Source organism: Salvelinus alpinus, chromosome 6 (assembly GCF_045679555.1).
Source record: "Salvelinus alpinus chromosome 6, SLU_Salpinus.1, whole genome shotgun sequence".
Taxonomy (NCBI): Eukaryota; Metazoa; Chordata; class Actinopteri; order Salmoniformes; family Salmonidae; genus Salvelinus; species Salvelinus alpinus.
Genome location: NC_092091.1, coordinates 39,319,395 through 39,344,950, shown reverse-complemented (window position 1 = coordinate 39,344,950; position 25,556 = coordinate 39,319,395). Strand labels below are relative to the sequence as shown.

The 25,556-nt window shown below is 43.8% G+C and overlaps 1 pseudogene; it reads right to left on the bottom strand.

Moving 5' to 3' along the window:
- The window catches only part of LOC139579687 (GDP-mannose 4,6 dehydratase-like), a 193,880-nt pseudogene that overhangs the window by 47,855 nt on the left and 120,469 nt on the right, over positions 1 to 25,556 (bottom strand).

Genomic DNA, 25,556 nt, shown 5'->3' with positions numbered 1-25,556 from the left:
GAAACAACAAACAATTATTTAAAAAAAAAAAGACAAATCTGAGGGGGCACGTGCTCCTGTGCCCCCTGTGGGCATGACACCTCTGCCCTCAGATCTGAATCGGAGTGTGTGGGTTTAAAAAATATATCATTCAGCACCATGCATGGCAGGGGAGTATGTGTAAACTGGGAATTGTAGCCTGTGAGTCAGATGGACTATGGGTACTGTAGTCTAGTCTTTGAGTCTAGCTCTGATAAAGGGGAGTGAGATAGAAAGATGTGTCTGTAAACTGAGCGAATGCTCTTGTCTACTTACTACATCAGAGTAGTGATAATGATGTACGTAGGTATTCAAATCAGACCAGATAGCTCTGTGTGTCTGTGTGTTATGTGTGTATGAGAGAGATAGAGAGAGCATGATTGTAGAAGAGAGAGAAAGAACGTGAGAACCAGAGAGAGATAGCAATATCAATAGGTGAGAGGTACTGTGGTAGAAGAGAGAGATAATAGTTTTATTTCTCCCAAATGCTAAAGTGAGAAACCAGAAGCAGACAGAGGAGCGAGAAGGGGGCGAGGTTAATCGTGGCTATAGCTGTCAATCAAAGGTGTCTCTTTCTAATTGCATTCCCATACTTCCTGTGTGGTGCAGGTGAACTCTGACCTTTCACCCAAAAGCACAACCCCTGACCTCTATACAGAGCCCCAGACCAACACAGACCGTTATAAAGAGACTCCATTTGCATCATCACCCTGAACCTTCACATATGACACCTATAAAGACTATCCTACTTCCTCTCTCTCTCTTCTTCCAATTCCCTCTTTCTGTCCATCACTTAACATTCTCTCTGGTTTTCTCTTCACGTCAATCTTTTCCCTGATTCTTTATTTCCAAATGTGTTTCCCTTACCTACCGTTCCTGAGGTGTGTGTGTGTTGAGTCTCTCAGGCTCAGGTAGCGGAGGGTTATCTCATGAGATGGTATCAGGCTGTTTACACTCCCCCACAGCGGGCAGCTTATGGCTAGCAAATTGGACAATCTAGAGCAGGTGTGTGTGTGTGTGTGTGTGTGTGTGTGTGTGTGTGTGTGTGTGTGTGTGTGTGTGTGTGTGTGTGTGTGTGTGTGTGTGTGTGTGTGTGTGTGTGTGTGTGTGTGTGTGTGTGTGTGTGTGTGTGTGTGTGTGTGTGTGTGTGTGTGTGTGTGTGTGTGTGTGTGTGTGTGTGTGTGTGTGTGAATATGTGTGTGTATGGGTGCACGCAGGAATGTGTTTGTGTGTTTGTGTGTGTGTGACTTACTCAGCACTGCAATGATAAAACTCAGCAGGAAGGAATGCAGTTGTAACCCTATTTGTGTTTTATGGAAGTGCCCCCTCCTCGCTCCCTCTCTCTCTCTCTCTTCCCTCCCTGTCTCTTCCCCCATCGAATTGCAGGTGGAAGAGAAGTAAAGCCTATTTTTCCCCTGGTAAAATGGGGTGCAGACAGAGGCCCAGCCTGTAAACTTTAAGGGTATTTTGTCACATATTTAAGAAAGCTGTTAGTGTATTTATGGGGGTGCAAGGGCCCCGCTACGACTGCCGTGGAAACAGGAGACATCTTTGATTGATTAGTAGGCCTGGGTGGAGAGTGGGGCCCAAATCAGTTGACACTAAAACACAAGGAGTGTATAACTCACACATGGAACAGAGTGTAAGGGCGTGTGTGTGTGTGTGTGTGTGTGTGTGTGTGTGTGTGTGTGTGTGTGTGTGTGTGTGTGTGTGTGTGTGTGTGTGTGTGTGTGTGTGTGTGTGTGTGTGTGTGTGTGTGTGTGTGTCTTTGCGAGTGTTCCTCTGAAGTGGTTCAGATAGGACTGATACGTTACCCAGGTGGGCTGTCACAGAGGAAGCTATCTGGCTTTAATTTATTACCAGCAGCTCCCAGAACAAAGAACAGTGTGTCTTTGTGAACAACCATGTGTGTGTGTGTGTGTGTGTGTGTGTGTGTGTGTGTGTGTGTGTGTGTGTGTGTGTGTGTGTGTGTGTGTGTGTGTGTGTGTGTGTGTGTGTGTGTGTGTGTGTGTGTGTGTGTGTGTGTGTGTGTGTGTGTGATTATGTGTGTATGCATTCTTGTGTATGTGTGTGCAGACGCGCGTGTGTTTATCTCTGTGTGTGCTTGTGTGTGTTTCTGTTTCTGAGTTTTTCCCCTCCATAACTCTGACACAACACTGATAAAATATCAGTATAAACTGCAGTGAGAACCAAAGGTCTACAGGGACAGGTGGGAGATCACACAGTCATCATTTCTCAGGCAACAACAAAGTGGGAACAAAACAATATTTAAAAATCTATTACAAAAACATTTATTGCCAACGTCGCACTAGTCTGTTTGCGTCCCAAATGGAACCCTATTCCCTATTGGCCCTTGTCAAAAGTGCACTACATAGTAAACAGGGTGCCATTTGTGACGCAGATACCCCTCTCCCATCTGATGTCCCGTTGGACACGCACACACACAGGTTCATTACTGTTATCTGACGACTGCAGCAGGAGCTATGGGAGACATAGAACACACACTTCCTGAAAACACACACACACTCCACTTCCTACTAATGTTGATTCCAGTCAGCTATCTCAGTTTACCTGCAGCCAGTGGTTCCCAACCCTAATCATAATGCCATTAACACCTCTCTTTAATAAAGATAGCAGGGAGAAGGACAGAGGGATGGATGAATGTAGACAGACACTCTGACCTAATACTATACCACATTTCTCACACTGCTGTAAGGCAGAGCCGTGCAATACATACACTGAGTGCCAGCACAGTGGAGCCTGACAGAGAAATTATCAGAGTAGATTAAAGAGTAAAGGAGTGTGTTTGTGAATCAGTGTGTGTGAGAGAGACAGAGAGCCAAAAACAATGCCTCCATGTGTTACAGAACAACAAGTATTTGATACACTGCCGATTTTGCAGGTTTTCCTACTTACAAAGCATGTAGAGGTCTGTAATTTTTATCATAGGTACACTTCAACTGTGAGAGACGGAATCTAAAACAAAAATCCCGAAAATCACATTGTATGATTTTTAAGTAATTAATTAGCATTTTATTGCAAGACATAAGTATTTGATACATCAGAAAAGCAGAACTTAATATTTGGTACTGAATCCTTTGTTTGCAATTACAGAGATCATACGTTTCCTGTAGTTCTTGACCAGGTTTGCACACACTGCAGCAGGGATTTTGGCCCACTCCTCCATACAGACCTTCTCCAGATCCTTCAGGTTTCGGGGCTGTCGCTGGGCAATACGGACTTTCAGCTCCCTCCAAAGATTTTCTATTGGGTTCAGGTCTGGAGACTGGCTAGGCCACTCCAGGACCTTGAGATACTTCTTACGGAGCCACTCCTTAGTTGCCCTGGCTGTGTGTTTCGGGTCGTTGTCATGCTGGAAGACCCAGCCACGACCCATCATCAATGCTCTTACTGAGGGAAGGAGGTTGTTGGCTAAGATCTCGCAATACATGGCCCCATCCATCCTCCCCTCAATACGGTGCAGTCGTCCTGTCCCCTTTGCAGAAAAGCATCCCCAAAGAATGATGTTTCCACCTCCATGCTTCACGGTTGGGATGGTGTTCTTGGGGTTGTACTCATCCTTCTTCTTCCTCCAAACACGGCAAGTGGAGTTTAGACCAAAAAGCTCTATTTTTGAATCATCAGACCACATGATCTTCTCCCATTCCTCCTCTGGATCATCCAGATGGTCATTGGCAAACTTCAGACAGGCCTGGACATGCGCCTGCTTGAGCAGGGGGACCTTGTGTGCGCTGCAGGATTTTAATCCATGACGGCGTAGTGTGTTACTAATGGTTTTCTTTGAGACTGTGGTCCCAGCTCTCTTCAGGTCATTGACCAGGTCCTGCCGTGTAGTTCTGGGCTGATCCCTCACCTTCCTCATGATCATTGATGCCCCACAAGGTGAGATCTTGCATGGAGCCCCAGACCGAGGGTGATTGACCATCATCTTGAACTTCTTCTATTTTCTTCTATTTTCTAATAATTGCGCCAACAGTTGTTGCCTTCTCACCAAGCTGCTTGCCTATTGTCCTGTAGCCCATCCCAGCCTTGTGCAGGTCTACAATTTTATCCTTGATGTCCTTACACAGCTCTCTGGTCTTGGCCATTGTGGAGAGGTTGGAGTCTGTTTGATTGAGTGTGTGGACAGGTGTCTTTTATACAGGTAACGAGTTCAAACAGGTGCAGTTAATACAGGTAATGAGTGGAGAACAGGAGGGCTTCTTAAAGAAAAACTAACAGGTCTGTGAGAGCCGGAATTCTTACTGGTTGGTAGGTGATCAAATACTTATGTCATGCAATAAAATGCAAATGAATTACTTAAAAATCATACAATGTGATTTTCTGGATTTTTGTTTTAGATTCCGTCTCTCACAGTTGAAGTGTACCTATGATAAAAATTACAGACCTCTACATGCTTTGTAAGTAGGAAAACCTGCAAAATCGGCAGTGTATCAAATACTTGTTCTCCCCACTGTATATACAGTATATATGTATATATATGTTCTTTAAATAGGTACACATAAAGACAATGACAAGTACACATGAAGACAATGACAGGGACACACAACACAGGAAAGCTACTACCATAACGTAACACTTACACACCCTCAGAATTCTATTTGAGGACAGGCTGATTGCTCTTCCCCTGTGTGATCCAACCTGGAGTGTGTTTACAATGAGAGACTTTCCTCCATCAGCTGACACACACACACACACACACACACACACACACACACACACACGCGCGCGCGTGCGCGCGCATGCATGAACATTACTTCACTGCAATGCATTCTTTACAACAAAACTCCATCAATTTACCCTGTTTAGGTTTCACCTTATGCTCTGGGAGAGAAGGGAGAATACTTTTCTTTTCAACTAAATGTATTTCTATATTTCTGCTGTATGAGCCTGAATTAATATCCTGATTTAGGTCTATACTGAAACACACAGCAACACATTCTCTGGCTGCATAGTTCTCTCTCTCACTTGATGATAGGTGCTGTATAAAAGCAAACCACTACCATAGATACAGCAGATGGGGTAAGACCTGATATTATCCTCTGTGACAGACAGACACACACACGCCCTGTGAACAATAGGCCCAGTGTGGTCTGTTACTGAGGTATGCACCGTCATTGACTAAACATATCCCTTCTACACTCACTTTCTCTCTCGCGCTATTTTGCAGGGCACAATGCACACACACCTCAAAAGACAAAGGCGCTTGTCTGTTCTCTAGAAACGGTTGGCAAGGAACAAACAAACGACAAGTGTGTTTTGGATTTCCCTCAGGCACACACACACACACACACACACACACACACACACACACACACACACACACACACACACACACACACACACACACACACACACACACACACACACACACACACACACACACACACACACACACACACACACACACACACACACACACACACACACACACACACACACACACACACACAATCTAGTTATTCCAACTAAGCTGTTATTGACAGTTAATGGGGAGCAGTGACGTAAGAGAATATCTTATTCATTGTTTGATATTTATAGATGTAGCATTGATACGTGACATACTCACACTTACTGAGAACACAGTGAGGAATGTAGTGATGGGGGAGAAAATTGCTACAGTTACATAATGCAATATTATTTTGAATGACATCGATTTGTATTCTATTTTAAAGTAGCGTTAGCTGGCAGTCTTCGGCAAAAACGCTGTTATTTCTCATCCTGTAACTTGTTCTCCATCTTCTTTTTAAAGGTCGTGAACAGTCAAAATCATGTTTTTCGTGAAATTGGATGATATCAAAGTATGGTGACTGTTGCTCCTACATTGATAAAGTTTGATCATAAAGTTCCTGGTCTCCTCCCTCGTGTGAAAGACTTGGATTCAGGAGGCGGGGTTGTTAAGGAGATAGGGTGACATTACACTAACTTTCATTTTAAGACACCAATAGTAACATGATATTCTCTTACCCAATATAAATAAGTACCGCCTTGTAACCAACGACGAAGAAGGTTGCGTTGGGGTGTGGTTTAAATAGCTAGATAGCTAATCTACTGGTGCCAAAATTTGACTGTAGGCTGGAAGCAAATATAATTAAAAGTTGACACTATTCATCTACAGTATGTCAAAGATACTTACAGTGCCTTCAGAAAGTATTCATACCCCTTGACTTATTCCACATTTTGTTGTGTTACAGCCTGAATTCCAAATGTATAAAACAAGTAATAAATCTCCCCCACCTACACACAATACCACATAATGATGAACTGAAAACATGTTTTTTGAGATTTTTGCAAATGTATTCAAAATGAAATACAGACACACAAGTGGCCACTTGCTTCTGTTACATTATTTATTTTTCCCGTTGGAAAGGGGCAGGGTTGCACTATCAAGTCTTTTCCTAGCTGAGCCGCAGAGAGACAATTTATAATAATTACAGACACATTACATACTGTAAGTGTTCACACCTCTGAGACAACACATGTTATAATCACCTTAGGCAGCGATTACAGCTATGAGTTTTTCTGGATGAGTCTCTAAGAGCTTTGCACACCTGGACTGTACAATATTTGCAATAAAAAAATAAAAAAATAAAATCTTCAAGCACTGTCAAATTGGTTAATGATCATTGCCAGACAGCTATTTTCCAGTTTTGCCATAGATTTTCAATCCGATTTATGTCAAAACTGCAACTAGGCCACTCAGGAACATTCAATGTCGTCTTGGTAAGCAACTCTAGTGTACATTGGCATTGTGTTTTAGGTTATTGTCCTGCTGAAAGGTAAATGTGTCTCCCAGTGTCTGTTGGAAAGCATACTGAAGCAGGTTTTCCTCTAGGATTTTGCCAGTGATTAGCTCTATTCCGTTTCTTTTCATCCTAACAAATCTGCTCGTCCTTGCCGTTGACAAGAATACCCTTAACATGACGCAGCCACCACCATGCTTGGAAATATGTAGAGTGTTACAAGTGATGTCTTGTGTTTGCCCCAAATATAACGCAATAGAATTTAAGACAAAGTTAATTTCTTTGATACATTTTTTGCATTTTTACTTTAGTATCTTACTGCAAACAGGATGCATGTTTTTGAATATTTTATTATTTTCACTTAAACTATGTAGCTGTTTTAAAGTCACAATTGGCCTCATGGTGAAATCCCTGAGCGGTTTCCTTCTTCTCGGCAACTGAGTTAGGAAGGATGCCTGTATCTTTGTGGTGACTGGGTGTATTGATACACCATCCAAAGTGTAATTAACCTTTTGTCAATAGGGGGAGCTGTTAGCACTATTTTTCTTTTTACATTTCCAAATTAAACTGCCTCGTACTCAATTCTTGCTCGTACAATATGCATATTATTATTACTATTGGATAGAAAACAATCTCTAGTTTCTAAAACCGTTTGAATTATGTCTGTGGGTGAACCAGAACTCTTTCTACAGCGAAAATCATGACAGGACATGCGAAGGTCAGAAAACTAGGCTCTGTTCTCAGATCAGTTTAAAGCTCTGTGTGTGCCCTATGGGTCGAAATGAACTGCACCCGCCTTCCCCTGGATGTCAGTAACCAATGAGAAGTGGAATGGAGTCTCTACGTATTTCTCAGAGTTTATAAAAGGCCATGGAGTGACATGTCCGTTCTTTTGGACGCTCGTCAAGGCGCAAGAGAGGACATCAGAATGGCATGCTCAAAAGCTCTCGTTATCGGCCTAAGATATATCCGTCTGTGATTTAATTCGATATAGGTGTTAGAAACATCATAACGAAGTTATTTTAAACCGATTTATATCAGTTTATGAGAGTATATTGCTATTTTCGGAATTTTCGTAGTATTGCGCTTTGAGGATTTGGACATGTGTGTGCCACGTAGCTATTGTTAGCTGCTAGTTCCGAAGTTGAAGAGGACGTTTTACAACAAAGCAACGATTCTTTTGGACAAAGGACAACTTGCCCAAGATTCTGATGGAAGCTCGTCCAAAAGTAAGAGCTATTTATGATTTTATTCCGTATTTATGTGGAAAAATGTAAACGCATTTGTCGGCCATTATTGCGGCACTAGTCTGGCTGTAACGCACACTGTATGTCTAGTAACGTTAATTTAAAAAATCTAACTCAGCGGTTGCATTAATAACTAATGCATCTTTCATTAGCTGTCCAACCTGTATTTTTTTAGTCAATCTAATCGATAAATAATCGTAAATTTAGGTGCCTTTCCAAGATGGCGCCGGCCAGAATGCATGCCATGTTTTGACTGATTACATTGCATAACCACGATTTGTGATGCTAAATATGCACATTTTCGAACAAACTCTATATGCATTGTGTAATATGATGTTACAGGACTGTCATCTGAAGAATTCTGAGAAGGTTAGTGAAAAAATTAATATATTTTGGTGGTGATAACGTTATCGCTCTTTTTGCCTTGAATCAATGCTGGGGTGATGTTAGCTCATGTGGTATGCTAATATAACGATATATTGTGTTTTCGCTGTAAAACACTTAGAAAATCTGAAATATTGTCTGGATTCACAAGATCTGTGTCTTTCAATTGCTGTACGCTGTGTATTTTTAAGAAATGTTTTATGATGAGTAATTAGGTAATACACGTTGCTCTCTGTAGTTATTCTAGTCGCTTTGGTGAGTTTTGTGATAGTGGCTGCAATGGTAAACTATGATTTATACCTGAAAAATGCACATTTTTCTAAAAAAAACATATGCTATACCATAAATATGTTATCAGACTGTCATCTTATGAAGTTGTTTCTTGGTTAGTGGCTATATATATCTTTATTTAGTCGAATTAGTGATAGCTACTGATGGAGTAAAAAACTGGTGGAGTAAAAAAAGTGGTGTCTTTTGCTAACGTGGTTAGCTAATAGATTTACATATTGTGTCTTCCCTGTAAAACATTTTAAAATCAGAAATGATGGCTGGATTCACAAGAAGTGTATCTTTCATCTTGTGTCTTGGACTTGTGATTTAATGATATTTAGATGCTAGTATTTACTTGTGACGCTATGCTAGGCTATGCTAGTCAGCTTTTTTACTGTGGGGGGTGCTCCCGGATCCGGGTTTGGGAGGAACTAGAAGTTTAATAACTTCACCATGCTCAAATATGACTTTTACTCATCTACTAATAGGTGCCCTTCTTTTCGAGGCATTGGAAAACGTCCCTGGTCTTTGTGGTTGAATCTGTGTTTGAAATTCACTGTTCGACTGAGGGACCTTACAGATAATTGTATGTGTCGGGTACAAAGATGAGGTAGTCATTCAAAAATCATGTTAAACACTATTATTGCACACAGAGTGAGTCCATGCAACTTATTATGTGACTTGTTAAGCAAAAAGTCTTACTCTTCTTACTTGCCTTAAGAAAGAGGTTGAATACTTATTGACTCAAGACATTTCAGCTTTCCATTTTTGTATTTTTTTTTTGACATTATGGGGTACTGTGTGTAGGCCAGTGACAAAATATCAATTTAATCAATTTTACATTCAGGCTGCAATACAACAAAATGTGGAAAAAGTGAAAGGGTGTGAATACTTTCTGAAGGCACTGAAAAGTCACCACCCCCTTTCAAAATGTTCACCTTTTGTTGCCTTACAGCTAGAAATGAAAACACATCAAATCGGACTTTTTCCAACTTTATTTACACACAGTAACCCATAATATCCAGATTCTCAATGGGATTTAGGTCGGGGCTCTGACTAGGCCACTCAAGGACATTCACCTTCTTGTCCTTCAGCCATTGTATGGTTGCTTTGGTGGTGTGCTTTGGGTCATTGTCATGTTGAAACGTGAACCATCTTCCCATTTTCAACTTACTGGCAGAGGGCTGCAGGTTCTCCTCAAGAATCTGTCAGTATTTTGCACTGTCCATTTTCCCTTCTATCCTGACAAGCGCTCCAGTCCCTGCTGAAGAGAAACACCATCACAACAGGATGCTGCCACCGCCGTGCTTTACTGTTGGCATGGTGTTCTTTGTTTGGAAACCTGTATTGGGTTTTCGCCAGACATATCGTTTTGCGTTCAGGACAAAATGTTCAATTTTGGTCTCATCTGACCACAGCAGCATTTGCCACTTGGCCTCAGAATCTACAATGTGCTTTCTGGCAAAGCTCAAACTAGACTTGATGTGGCTTTATTTGAGGAGTGTTTTTTTTCTTCCCACCCTCCCATAAAGGCCAGATTTGTGGAGCGCTTGTGATATTGTGGTCACATGCACATGTTGACCAGTCTTTGCCATAAAGGCCTGAAGCTCCTTCAAAGTCGCCATTGGCTTCTTGGTAGCCTCTCTGATCAGTGTCCTCCTTGTCCGGTCATCCAGTTTGGAGAGACGACCTTATCTATGCTGGGTGGCGCCATACGCCTTCCACTTCTTAATAATGGTCTTAACTGTGCTCAGAGGAAAGCCTTTGAAATCTTTTTATATCCATCCCCTGACTTGTGCCTTTCCACAACTTTATCTCGTAGATCTTTTGAAAGTACCTTTCCGCCCATAGTGGATTCTTTGCTTTGAATTGCACTACTAAGCAGTGGAGTCCTCTATGAACAAATGCTTTATTTGTGATCTGGAAGGTGGTTGGTTACAACTCAGCACGTTTGCAATTGCAATTCTAAGGGGGGGGGGGGGGGGGTTACTTATCCAAATAGGGTATTTTACTGTTTTAAATTTAACACATTTTCAGAGTTTTTTAGGAGAAAAAAATGATCACTTGGATATTGTGGGTTACAGTGTGCAAATAAATCCGAAAAAGTATTTTTATGTGTTTTTATGCGTTTTCATTTCAGGCTGTAAGGCAACAAAAGGTGAACATTTTGAAAGGTGGTGGTGACTTTCTATACCCACTGTATTTATCCCCTTTCATCTGTGTCGGCATTACTCTGGACCCTGATCTCTCTTTTGACGAACATATCGAGACTGTTTCAAGGACAACTTTTTTCCATTTACGTAACATTGCAAAAATCAGAAACTTTCTGTCCAAAAATGATGCAGGGAAATGTATCTATGCTTTTGTCACTTCTAGATTAGATTACTGCAATGCTCTACTGTCCGGCTACCTGGATGAAGCACTATATTAACTTCAGTTAGTGCTAAACACGGCTGCTAGAATCTTGACTAGAACCACATTTTTGTATCATATTACTCCAGTGCTAGCTTCTCTACACTGGTTTACTGTTAAGGCTAGGGCTGATTTCAAGGTTTTACTGCTAACCAACAAAGAATTACATGGGCTTGCTTCTACCTATCTTCCCCGATTTGGTCCTGCCGTACATACCTACACGTACGTTACGGTCACAAGATGCAGGCCTCCTTATTTTCCCTAGAATTTCTAAGCAAACAGCTGGAGGCAGGGCTTTCTCCAATAGAGCTCCATTTTTATGGAATGGTCTGCCTATCCATGTGAGAGATGCAGACTCGGTCTCGACCTTTAAGTCTTTATTGTAGACTCATCTCTTCAGTAGGTCCTATGATTGAGTGTAGTCTGGCCCAGGGGTGTGAAGGTGAACGGAAAGGCACTGAGCAACGAACCAGCCTTGCTGTCTCTGCCTGGACGGTTACCCTTTCGCCACTGGGATTCTCTGCCTCTAACCCTATTATGGGGGCTGAGTCACTGGCTTACTGGTGCTCTTCCATGCCGTCCCTAGGAGGGGTGCGTCACTTAAGTGGGTTGAGTCTCTGACGTGATCTTCCTGTCCAGGTTGGCGCCCCCCTCGGGTTCGTGCTGTGGGGGAGATCTTTGTGGGCTATACTCGGCCTTGTCTCAGGATGGTAAGTTGGTGGATGAAGATATCCCTCTAGTGGTGTGGGGGCTGTGTTTTGGCAATGTGGGTGGGGTTATATCCCTCCTGTTTGGCCCTCTTCGGGGGTATAGTCAGACAGGGCTACAGTGTCTCCCGACCCCTCCTGTCTCAGCCTCCAATAATTATGCTGCAATAGTTTATGTGTCGGGGAGCTAGGGTCAGTCTGATATATGTGGAGTATCTCTCCTGTCTTATCCGGTGTCCTGTGTGAATTTAACTTATTTTGGATTGGGGGCAGCATTTTCATGAAAAGCAAGCATGCCCAGAGTAAACTGCCTGCTACCCAGGCCCAGTTGCTAATATATGCACATTATTAGTAGATTCGGATAGGAAACACTCTGAAATTTCTAAAACGGTTTGAATCATGTCTGTGACTATAACATAACTTATTTGGAAGGCGAAACTCCGAGGACAAACCATTCAGATTTTTTTTTTTGGAGGTCACTCTCTTTTCAATGGGATTTCATTGGGAATCCAGATTTCTAAGGGACCTTCTTCCAGTTCCTATCGCTTCCACTGGATGTCAACAGTCTTTAGAAATTGGTTGAGGTTTTTCCTTTGAGAAATGAAGAAGTAGCCATGTTCAGAACGAGAGGCTCGAGTGAAGTGTACTGTTTGTTAGAGGCGCGTGACCTGAAAGCATGCTACACATTGTTTTCCTCCGGAATTGAACACAGATCATCCCGTCTTCAATTTTATCGATTATTTACGTTAAAAAATACCTAAAGTTGTATTACAAAAGTAGTTTGAAATGTTTGGACAAAGCTTACAGGTAACTTTTGTAGTCATGTTGAACGAGTTGGAACCGGTGTTATTCTGGATCAAACGCGCCAAATAAATGGACATTTTGGATATATATCGACGGAATTAATCGAACAAAAGGACCATTTGTGATGTTTATGGGACATATTGGAGTGCCAACAGAAGAAGCTCGTCAAAGGTAAGGCATGAATTATATCTTAATTTCTGCATTTTGTGTCGCGCCTGGAGTGTGGAAATATGATGGTCTGTGATTGTTTGCTTGGGTGCTATCCTCAGATATAGCATTGTTTGCTTTCGCCGTAAAGCATTTTTGAAATCTGACACGTTGGCTGGATTCACAACAAGTGTAGCTTAAATTTGGTATATTGAATGTGTGATTTCATGAAAGTTACATTTTTATAGTGATTTATTTGAATTTGGCGCTCTGCATTTTCACTGGATGTTGGCCAGTTGGGATGCTATCCCAGAGAGGTTAAGTATGCTCCCTCTAATTCTCTCTTTCTCTCGCTTTCTCTTTCTCTCCTCTCAGAGGACCTGAGCCCTAGGACCATTCCTCAGGACTACCTGGCTTGATGACTCCTTGCTGTCACCAGTCCACCTGGTCGTGCTGCTGCTCCAGTTTCAACTGTTCTGCCTGCGGCTATGGAACCCTGACCTGTTCAACGGAAGTGCTACCTTGTCCCAGACCTGATATTTTCGACTGTCTCTACCGCACCTGCTGTCGCTAACTCTGAATGACCGGCTATGAAAAGCCAACTGACATTTACTCCTGAGATGCTGACATGTTGCACCCTCTACAACCACTGTGATTATTATTATTTGACCCTGCTGGTCATCAAAGAATGTTTGAACGTCTTGGCCATGTACTGTTATACTCTCCACCCGGCACAGCCAGAAGAGGACTGGCCACCCCTCAGAGCCAGGTTTCTCTCTAGGTTTCGTCCTAGGTTGAGCTTTTCTTAGCCACCATACTTCTACATCTGCATTGCTTACTGTTTGGGTTTTAGGCTGGGTTTCTGTATTCTGTACATCGGATGATGTAAAAAGGGTCTGGCCCAATTTGATTGATTGATTGTTAGCTAGTTACAGGCTAGTTAGGTCTTCAGCCAGCATGTAACAAAAGGGGGGGTAGGGTCGTTCAACACTCTGACGCAGTTGTCATGTCAACAAATCTGTCAGTGCTGCTTTGAACCGCATCACAAGAGGCATGCCAAAAGGGAGATGTATCAAAAAAAATTATAGGGATACAATTTCAATGTTGCTTGACTTGCTTTGAGAATGACCAAATTAGATTGAGATGATTTTACTGTAACACTGCATCCAAGTTTCTTGACGTGGGCATTTAAAAGAGTTGTCAGTCAAAGTTGCCACCCACTCAGCTTGATATTTTAGTCACTCAAAGGGCTATTTTTCATAGGAATCAGAATGACTGTTCGGAACCTTTAAATAGTGAGCCAACATGTTTTCATCACTTTTATTTCCACGACTGATGAAAGCTCTATCTCTCTGCAGCAGACATACTGTACAGTGCCTTCAGAAAGTATTCACACCACCTGACGTTTTCAACATTTTGTTGTGTTACAGCGTGAATTTAAAATTGATTAATTTGATGTTTTGGGCACTGGCTTACACACAATACCCATAAAATAAAGTGGAATTGTGTTTTTTATTATTTTATTCTGTATTAAGAGTTTAAAGCTGAAATGTCTTAACTTCTTCTTAATAGGGGGCGCTGTTCTCACTTTGGGAAAAAATTGTGCCCAAATTAAACAGCCTCGTACTCTGTTCTAGATTATACAATATGCATATTATTATTACTATTGGATAGAAAACATTCTGAAGTTTCTAAAACTGTTTGAATTATATCTGTGAGTAAAACAGAACTCATTTGGCAGCAAACTTCTAAACAGGAAGTGAAAATTCTGAAAATGGGGCTCTGTGTCAGGGCCTGCCTATTCAACTGGCTTATATTTATGGATCTGTATGCACTTCATACGCCTTCCACTAGATGTCAACAGGCAGTAGAATGTTGAATGGGGTGTCTAGCTTGATGTGAGACCGAATGATAGCTTTTGGAGTGACAGGTCCGCTCTTTTGTCAGTATTCAACTGCGCACCGGGGAACCTCACATTTTCTTCTGAAAAGCGTTAGGTATACACGACGAAATGCTCCGGCTCTGATTTTATTGGATACATATGAGAAGAACATCATAAAGTAGGATTTTCAACCGAGTTTGACCAGTTTATTCGACGTTTATTGGGAATTTTTGCATTTTTCGTTCCAGGCACAAAGATTTCTTGGACATGTGCCCTCCACATGGCTAGCCAAAGTTGCTAATTCGACAGAAGAAATGCTTAACTTCAGAGGAAAACCAGCAGTGGGATGCAGGGTACTATGTTGCTGGAATTAACGTGCCAAAACTTGCAAAAGGAAAAAGGCAGTGAAAGCAAAACCAGGGTAACATAACCAAAGATAGGGAAAATTGCAGGAAAGAGGGTGGCATTTTTCTTATCGCATTATCATAAAAAATAAAACATAAAATAAAAATAAAATTTGTATCCAGTTATGACAAGATTTTTTATTTTATTATTTCCTTGAACTGTTTTGTTTCACTATCAGTACTTTGGGGTTTATGATTTGCTTTCAACATCATTCATTTTGTTTGAAATACTAAGAATTTTGTCATCGACTTCAGAAATCTCTCTTGATATTAATGGCACAAACGTAACTCACTCACTAGAGGATTGCACCATATAATAAAACAATTACTATATTAAACTATTACTCCTACCACAGTTTCAGTAAAGAGCTAAGATATATGGCTGGATGGAGAAATGCAACCACTCTCAAATCCATAGACTGCGCTATTGGATGCAAGGACTGACCATCCATGATATAAACATTTTAGTTTTAACCATGTTTGTAGGCTGGTTGTTTACATTTACTTTGTTTGCAAACATTGAAGTAAAACAAGCTTATATTTGGGGTTCTGATGGGGTATGAAAGTTGAACTGAACTCATGAGCCATTTATATAATTTCTTCAAGAAGCAAAGAAAGGGTTGATATTATTATCAGCTAATGCCTACCATTGTGATGCAGAGTTGTCATAATGCTTCAGCAAATGTAATTTAAATGGATTTTAATTTGGATTTCATGTAATGGACATACACAAAAAAGTCCAAATTGGTCAAGTGAAATGAAAAAAACAACTTGTTTCAAAACATTCTAAAAAATAAAAACCTGAAAAGTGGTGCGTGCATATGTATTCACCCCCTTTGCTATGAAGCTCCTAAATAAGATCTGGTGCAACCAATTACCTTCAAAAGTCACATAATTAGTTAGATTGCACACAGGTGGACTTTATTTAAACTTTGTATGGGGTATCAATACACCCAGTAACTACAAAGATACAGGTGTCCTTCCTAACTCAGTTGCCGTAGAGGAAGGAACCTGATCAGGGATTTCACCATGAGGCCAATGGTGACTTTAAATCAGTCACAAAGTTTAATGGCTGTGACAGGAGAAAGCTGATGGATCAACAACATTGTAGTTACTCCACAAAACGAACCTAATTGACATAGTGAAAAGAAGGAGGCCAGTACAGAATACATGCATCCTGTTTGCAACAAGGCACTAAAGTAACACTGAAAAAAATGTGGCAAAGCAATTAACTTTTTGTTCTGAATGTAAAGTATTATGTTTGGGGAAAATACAACACAATACATTACTGACTACCACTCTCCATATGTTCAAGCCTAGAGGTGGCTGCATAATTTTATTGATATGCTTGTAAATCGCTAAGGAATGAAGAGTTTTTCAGGATAAAATAGAAACGGAATGGAGCAAAAGCACAGGCGAAAAGTCTGCTTTCCACCGGACACTGGGAGATGAATTCACCTTTCAGCAGGACAATAACCCCAAAAATGTCTGCCATATTTACACTGGAGTTGCTTACCAAGAAGACAGTGAATGTTCCTACGTGACCGAGTTAAAGTTTTGACTTACATCTACTTGAACATCTATTGCAAGACCTAAAAATGGTTGTCTAGCAATGATCAACAACCAATTAGACAGAGCTTGAATAATAAAAAATAAAAAAAATGGGTAAATGTTGCACAATTCAGGTGTGGAAAGCTCTTAGAGACTTACTCAGAAAGGCTCAAAGCTGTAATCACTGCCAAAGGTGCTTCTACAAAGTATTGATTCAGGGGTATGAATACTTACAGTTTGTAAATGAGATATTTCTGTATTTCATTTTCAATCAATTTGCAAACATTACTAAAAACATGTTTTTAGTCATTATAGGGTTTTGTGTGTAGATGGGTGAGAAAAAAAAATATTTAATCAATTTTGAATTCAGGCTGTAACACAACAAAATATAGAATAAGTCCAGGTGTATGAATACTTCCTGAAGGCACATGTGTTTGGAGCATCAAATTACAATAAATTCACAGTATCGAATCAAAATACATATAGAATCGTAAGAATCTCAATACATGTCAGTGTGGTACTTCCGGTTTGGAGCGTGCAGTCGCAATTCCGCTTCGCTCCACAGGTAGTTTTACCATTTTCATTTTCATTACAGTACAACGGTTTGATTTGTTTGATCTTAGCTAGCTACATAGCCGTCTTTGTATCAAAGATAATTGTGTAGTTATTGAGGTTCGCTGGCCAGCTATTTTCGTCGTAACGTAACGTAGTCAACACTGCTAGCTAGCCAGCTAGCCACCGAATAGCAGCATAGCAGCACTGGACAAACGATTACATTACAACGGAACGACTTGATTAGTGTAGTGTTAGCTGGCTACATAGTTGTCTTTGCTATCTTTGTATCTAAGATAATTGTGTAGCTTAGAGTTGGTTAGAGTAATTATTCGGTTAACTAGCCAGCTATTTTCGTCCGCCGCGCTGCACTGCCGTCTCCTACCTAGTCAACACTGCTAGCTAACACTGCTAGCTAGCCAACTTCTACCGAATAGCAGCACTGTAGAAACTCACATTACAACTTACATTACAACGGAACGACTTGATTAGCGTAGTATTAGCTAGCTACATAGTTGTCTTTGCTGTCCTTGTATCCAAGATAATTGTGTAGTTTTGAGAAATTGTCAAGGTTACCTAGCCAGTTAGAGGTTACCTAGCCAGCTACACGTTCAAACAAAGTCAACAACGCAGCCACTGCTAGCCAGCCTACTTCACCGCCAGCAGTACTATATCATTTTAGTCAATAAGATTTTATTTTATTTTTGCAACGTAAGCTTAACTTCCTGAACATTCGAGACGTGTAGTCCACTTGTCATTCTAATCTCCTTTGCATTAGCGTAGCCTCTTCTGTAGCCTGTCAACTATGTGTCTGTCTATCCCTCTTCTCTCCTCTCTGCACAGACCATACAAACGCTTCACACCGCGTGGCCGCTGCCATTCTAACCTGGTGGTTCCAGCGCGCACGACCCACGTGGAGTTCCAGGTCTCCGGCAGCCTCTGGAACTGCCGATCTGCGGCCAACAAGGCAGAGTTCATCTCAGCCTATGCGTCCCTCCAGTCCCTCGACTTCTTGGCACTGACGGAAACATGGATTACCACTGACAACACTGCTACTCCTACTGCTCTCGCCTCGTCTGCCCACGTGTTCTCGCACACCCCGAGAGCTTCTGGTCAGCGGGGCGGTGGCACTGGGATCCTCATCTCTCCCAAGTGGACATTCTCTCTTTCTCCCCTGACCCATCTGTCTATCGCCTCCTTTGAATTCCATGCTGTCACAGTTACCAGCCATTTCAAGCTTAACATCCTTATCATTTATCGCCCTCCAGGTTCCCTTGGAGAGTTCATCAATGAGCTTGACGCCCTGATAAGTTCCTTTCCTGAGGATGGCTCACCTCTCACAGTTCTGGGTGACTTTAACCTCCCCACGTCTACCTTTGACTCATTCCTCTCTGCCTCCTTCTTTCCACTCCTCTCCTCTTTTGACCTCACCCTCTCACCTTCCCCCCCTCCTCACAAGGCAGGCAATACGCTTGACCTCATCTTTACTAGATGCTGTTCTTCCACTAATCTCACTGCAACTCCCCTCCAAGTCTCCGACCACTACCTTGTATCCTTTTCCCTCTCGCTCTCATCTAACACTTCCCACACTGCCCCTACTCGGATGGTATCGCGCCGTCCCAACCTTCGCTCTCTCTCCCCCGCTACTCTCTCCTCTTCCATCCTATCATCTCTTCCCTCTGCTCAAACCTTCTCCAACCTATCTCCTGATTCTGCCTCCTCAACCCTCCTCTCCTCCCTTTCTGCATCCTTTGACTCTCTATGTCCCCTATCCTCAGGGCCGGCTCGGTCCTCCCCCCCTGCTCCGTGGCTCGACGACTCACTGCGAGCTCACAGAACAGGGCTCCGGGCAGCCGAGCGGAAATGGAGGAAAACTCGCCTCCCTGCGGACCTGGCATCCTTTCACTCCCTCCTCTCTACATTCTCCTCTTCTGTCTCTGCTGCTAAAGCCAATTTCTACCACTCTAAATTCCAAGCATCTGCCTCTAACCCTAGGAAGCTCTTTGCCACCTTCTCCTCCCTCCTGAATCCTCCTCCCCCTCCTCCCCCCTCCTCCCTCTCTGCTGATGACTTCGTCAACCATTTTGAAAAGAAGGTCGACGACATCCGATCCTCGTTTGCTAAGTCAAACGACACCGCTGGTTCTGCTCACACTGCCCTACCCTGTGCTTTGACCTCTTTCTCCCCTCTCTCTCCAGATGAAATCTCGCGTCTTGTGACGGCCGGCCGCCCAACAACCTGCCCGCTTGACCCTATCCCCTCCTCTCTTCTCCAGACCATTTCCGGAGACCTTCTCCCTTACCTCACCTCGCTCATCAACTCATCCTTGACCGCTGGCTACGTCCCTTCCGTCTTCAAGAGAGCGAGAGTTGCACCCCTTCTGAAAAAACCTACACTCGATCCCTCCGATGTCAACAACTACAGACCAGTATCCCTTCTTTCTTTTCTCTCCAAAACTCTTGAACGTGCCGTCCTTGGCCAGCTCTCCTGCTATCTCTCTCAGAATGACCTTCTTGATCGAAATCAGTCAGGTTTCAAGACTAGTCATTCAACTGAGACTGCTCTTCTCTGTGTCACGGAGGCGCTCCGCACTGCTAAAGCTAACTCTCTCTCCTCTGCTCTCATCCTTCTAGACCTATCGGCTGCCTTTGATACTGTGAACCATCAGATCCTCCTCTCCACCCTCTCCGAGCTGGGCATCTCCGGCACGGCCCACGCTTGGATTGCGTCCTACCTGACAGGTCGCTCCTACCAGGTGGCGTGGCGAGAATCTGTCTCCGCACCACGTGCTCTCACCACTGGTGTCCCCCAGGGCTCTGTTCTAGGCCCTCTCCTATTCTCGCTATACACCAAGTCACTTGGCTCTGTCATATCCTCACATGGCCTCTCCTATCATTGCTATGCAGACGACACACAATTAATCTTCTCCTTTCCCCCCTCTGATAACCAGGTGGCGAATCGCATCTCTGCATGTCTGGCAGACATATCAGTGTGGATGACGGATCACCACCTCAAGCTGAACCTCGGCAAGACGGAGCTGCTCTTCCTCCCGGGGAAGGACTGCCCGTTCCATGATCTCGCCATCACGGTTGACAACTCCATTGTGTCCTCCTCCCAGAGCGCTAAGAACCTTGGCGTGATCCTGGACAACACCCTGTCGTTCTCAACTCACATCAAGGCGGTGACCCGTTCCTGTAGGTTCATGCTCTACAACATTCGCAGAGTACGACCCTGCCTCACACAGGAAGCGGCGCAGGTCCTAATCCAGGCACTTCTCCCGTCTGGATTACTGCAACTCGCTGTTGGCTGGGCTCCCTGCCTGTGCCATTAAACCCCTACAACTCATCCAGAACGCCGCAGCCCGTCTGGTGTTCAACCTTCCCAAGTTCTCTCACGTCACCCCGCTCCTCCGCTCTCTCCACTGGCTTCCAGTTGAAGCTCGCATCCGCTACAAGACCATGGTGCTTGCCTACGGAGCTGTGAGGGGAACGGCACCTCCGTACCTTCAGGCTCTGATCAGGCCCTACACCCAAACAAGGGCACTGCGTTCATCCACCTCTGGCCTGCTCGCCTCCCTACCTCTGAGGAAGTACAGTTCCCGCTCAGCCCAGTCAAAACTGTTCGCTGCTCTGGCACCCCAATGGTGGAACAAACTCCCTCACGACGCCAGGTCAGCGGAGTCAATCACCACCTTCCGGAGACACCTGAAACCCCACCTCTTTAAGGAATACCTAGGATAGGATAAAGTAATCCTCCTAACCCCCGCCTCCCCCTTAAAAGAGTTAGATGCACTATTGTAAAGTGGTTGTTCCACTGGATATCATAAGGTGAATGCACCAATTTGTAAGTCGCTCTGGATAAGAGCGTCTGCTAAATGACTTAAATGTAAATGTAAAATGTCATATCAGCACCTAAGAATCGTGATAATATCAAATCTTGAGGTCCCTGGAAACTCCCAGGCTTACAATCCATGCAAAGACACATACGTACACACACACAAGCATGCACGTGCGCACAGCATCAGGCTTGTGTGTGTGTGTGTGTGTGTGTGTGTGTGTGTGTGTGTGTGTGTGTGTGTGTGTGTGTGTGTGTGTGTGTGTGTGTGTGTGTGTGTGTGAGTAAGCATTGTAGTGACCTAGCTGTGCTAATGTCTGCATTATGCTGATGGGTATAAGTAGGGTTAAACTAAAAGGCCAAGATGCACAGACATACACACTCAGGAACACATGCACGCGCGAACACACACACGCACATGTACACACGCACAGAATCCTACACGGTGCAATCACAAAGTGAGTGAAAGGGGGTTCAAAGAGGGGACTTGGCTGAAAACACCCAAAGGGATCAGTGAACGGGGCAGAATGAGAATTTGGTTCAGTTTACCCTTGGTTGGACCTTGGTGGTAGCTGGTAGAGTCCTAGTAGGGGTTTTACATATCTAAGTTAAAACCTTGTTAAAAGCCAACTAGGCAGAATAATAATCAACCTCAGAATCAGCGGCTCTGCCTTCTACCAAAGTACAAATCAAACGAGGGAAAGATCATATATTTGATTTCTGTATGGAGATGGTCAAAAAACTCCTCTCTCTCTCTCTCTCTCTCTCTCTCTCTCTCTCTCTCTCTCTCTCTCTCTCTCTCTCTCTCTCTCTCTCTCTCTCTCTCTCTCTCTCTCTCTCTCTCTCTCTCTCTCTCTCTCTCGGTGCATGCTGGGTGTTTTTGGAGTCTGAGTGTTTGGTGTGGAAAGCTCTATCCTAACTAACTTTCTTGATTCTTTTCTTTACATGTTATTTTCTATGGTGGAGGGTTAATGCAATATTTGTTTTTGGCGGTATCCAAAGTTTTTTTTTTCAAAGTTAGGGTGGAAGAGGACAGAGTAACTTTCCTGGGGGTTGGAAGGTGTAGTGTGCGCAATGGCTTCTCAGCCTAGCGCGGAGGAGACGCTGTCTATACAGCATGGATTCAGGTGTGTTCCTGAGAACGGAGTTAAGGTGGAGGAGGTTCTGCTCGCGGTCGGTGAACAGGTAGGAGCTGAGTTTATACATTCTGCTTCTAGAATGAACAAAGCTGTGGTTGTGTTCATGAAAAGGGCTAATTTGGTCGGTAGGCTAATTGCTAGCGGAATATTTATAAGGGATGTGTTGGTGTCAATTTCACCTCTCTCTACCCCTTCAACAAGAGTTGTAGTGGCAAATTTGCCTCCGTTTATCACGGATGATCAAATTAGGAAAGAGCTGAGTCGTTTTGGTAAGTTTGCTAGCGGTTTCCGTGTACTGTCAGCAGGGTTTCAGGCAGATGCCGTTAAACACGTTGTTTCGTTCCGGAGGCAAGTGTTTATGTTTCTGAACAACAACGAGCAACAGCTAAATGTGCATTTTAAAGTGAGGCATGGGGAGGGTCTCTATGCAGGTTTTGCCAGCACAGATAGTCTACGGTGTTTTGAATTTTGGGATTTGGGGCACAAGAGCTTTGCGTGCCCACATAAAGGCCGTAGACAAGGTGAGGATACAAGCGCAAATGGGGGAAATCGAGGTCAAAATGCAGGGGGTAAGGAGATGCAGACAGCAGAGGCTGGGCCTAGTCAGTCTAGAGATGGTAGGGTAGTGGAGGCTGGGTCTAGTCAGGCTAGAGATGGTGGAGAAGCAGAGGCTGGGTCTAGTCAGGCTAGAGATGGTGGGGAAGCACAGGCTGGGTCTAGTCAGGCTAGAGATGGTGGGGTAGCTGAGGCTGGGCCTAGTTATGCTATGGAGGGTGGTGTAGAGGGTGCTGGGTCTAGGCAGGCTATGGATGGTGGTATAGCAGAGGCTGAGTCTAGTCAAGCTATGGATGGTGGGGTAGCTGAGGCTGGCCCAAGTCATGCTATGGAGGGTGGTGTAGATGATGCTGGGCCGAGTCATGCTATGGAGGGTGGTGCAGATGATGCTGGGCCGAGTCATGCTATGGAGGGTGGTGTAGATGATACTGGGTCTAGTCAGGTTATTCTAGTGGATGAGGAGAGTATAGTGGGGAAGTGTAAGAGATTAGGGGGGAGGAGGAGGGTGTCAAGCGGAAAAGGAAAAAGGGTGTGGACAAAGGCACCATGGAAATGTTGCCTGTTGCTGTGGGTGAGGCCCTAACCAGAGAGAAAGGGCAGGTGGTCAGGGTGGGAGATAGAGAAGAGGAGGAAAGTGAGTCTGAGGAAGAGGATGAGGAGTTATTTTTTTCAGACTCCTCTTCAATTGGCCCGGAGCTGACAGCCAGTCAACCAGAGGGGTCTAAGTACACGTTGAGAGAACTGACAAGGTTCCTGAATGAGACTAAGGGGAAAAAAGTTAATCTTGAGGCTTTTTTTCCTGATTCTAGAAAGTTTGTAAGATCAGTACAACATGCTATGAGAAATGAGGGGCATGGTGTCCTCTCACCCAAGAAACGTTTTAGGTTGAGGAAGTGGGTCACAACAGTGCGTAAAGGTTTACCTTCAGACACTGTTTAAATGTTTAATTTCTTACTGACACTGGGGCTTTTTGAGCTTTCCTATTGGTCTATTTCTCTGCTGGCTTTTCTCCCACTTCTTATGGAGACTCTTTGGGTAGGCTCGCTTAATATAAATGGTGCCAGAGATGCGGGAAAGAGGAGTGTGTTGGGTGAATATGTAAAACAAAAGAAAGTACAGGTGTTGTTTCTGCAGGAGACGCATAGTGATGTGGTGAATGAAGTTGATTGGGGGCTCTGGTGGAAAGGGGCAAGTGTGTTGAGCCATGGGACAAATCTTAGTGCAGGGGTGGCAGTCCTTTTTGCACCGGGTCTGGCTGTAAAAATTTGCTCCTCAAAGGAGGTGTGTAGGGGCAGGTTGCTTGTTGTTAAAGCAGAGATTAACAACATGGGTTTTGTCTTTATAAATGTGTATGCGCCTAACACAGGGAGAGAAAGAGGGGTTCTATTTGGGAGTCTTAGACAGGAACTCTCACAAGTAGCGCCTGAGGAGACGCTGGTGATCGGAGGTGACTGGAACTGTACAATGGATTTTACAAAAGACAGAAATGGGGAAGAGCCTCATTCAGTGTCAGTGGGAGTGTTAAGGGACATCTTTAATCAGTTTGACCTAGTGGATGTTTGGAGAACTAAACATCCAAACACAAGACAGTATACGTGGGTGAAGGTTTTTGGGGCTAGGGTGAGTGCAGCTCGACTTGATCGTTTTTACATGTCCAGGAATCAGAGCAATAGGCTGCTGGGTGCTACCATTCTCCCAGTGGGGTTTTCGGATCACCACATAACCATGGCTCGGCTGTCTATTTCACCAGGGCCCCGGCAGGCATCTTATTGGAAGTTCAATGTAAAGCTCTTACAAGATGCCACTTTTTGCTCAGGTTTCCAGACTTTTTGGGAAAGATGGGGGCAGCGAAGAGAGGAGTATGAGTCTCTGAGTCAATGGTGGGATGTGGGGAAAGTGCAAATTCGGCTTTTCTGTCAACAGTACACAGCTCTCTCATCCTCAGAGGCTAGGAGAGTATTGGGGGAACTAGAGCGGTGTATTAGTGAGATGGAGGTAGAGATGGTGGGGCAAGGCAATGTAGGCCTCCAGGCTAACTTAGCCGAATTACGTAGGGACCTGGGTAGTTTTTTCCAGGTTAAAGCAAAGGGAGCACTTGTAAGAGCTAGGTTCTCCATGCTAAAGGAGATGGATGCTCCCAGCTCCTTCTTCTTTGGTTTGGAAAGACAGAGCAGTGAAGCCAAGGGTATGCATTGTCTACGGCTGTCTGATGGGCGGGTGACCTCTGTGGTGGGGGAGATGCGGGAGCGGACTGTGGAGTTTTATACTGAATTGTATAGGGCAGAAATGTGTGATCCTATGTGTGCTCAGGTCTTGTTCGCAGGACTCCCTAAGCTCTCTCGGGCACAGAGGGATGAAATGGACATTCCTCTGTTGTCACATGAACTGGCAGAGGCCGTAACCCAGATGTCCCCCGGTCGTGCACCCGGGGTCGATGGACTTCCAGTGGAGTTTTACAAAAAATTCTGGGGAACTATTGGACAGGATTTCTTTTGCGTGTTGCGTGAATGCGTCGAGGTAGGAGAGGTGCCGATGAGCTGCCGTCGGGCGGCACTGACTCTCCTGCCCAAAAAAGGGGACTTGTGTGAACTTAAGAACTGGAGGCCTGTGGCATTACTCTGTGCGGACTATAAGATATTTGCCAAGGTCCTCTCTAACAGACTGAAGTCCCATCTGGACTCTATAATACACAAGGACCAGACATATTGTGTACCGGGACGCTCAATCACGGACAACTTGTTCTTGATTAGGGACATGTTGGACTTGTCGAGAGGTTCTAATGTGAACTTTGGACTGGTCTCTTTAGATCAAGAGAAGGCTTTTGATAGAGTGGATCATGAGTATCTGTTTAATGTGATGTCTGTGTTTGGGTTTGGGAAGAGCTTT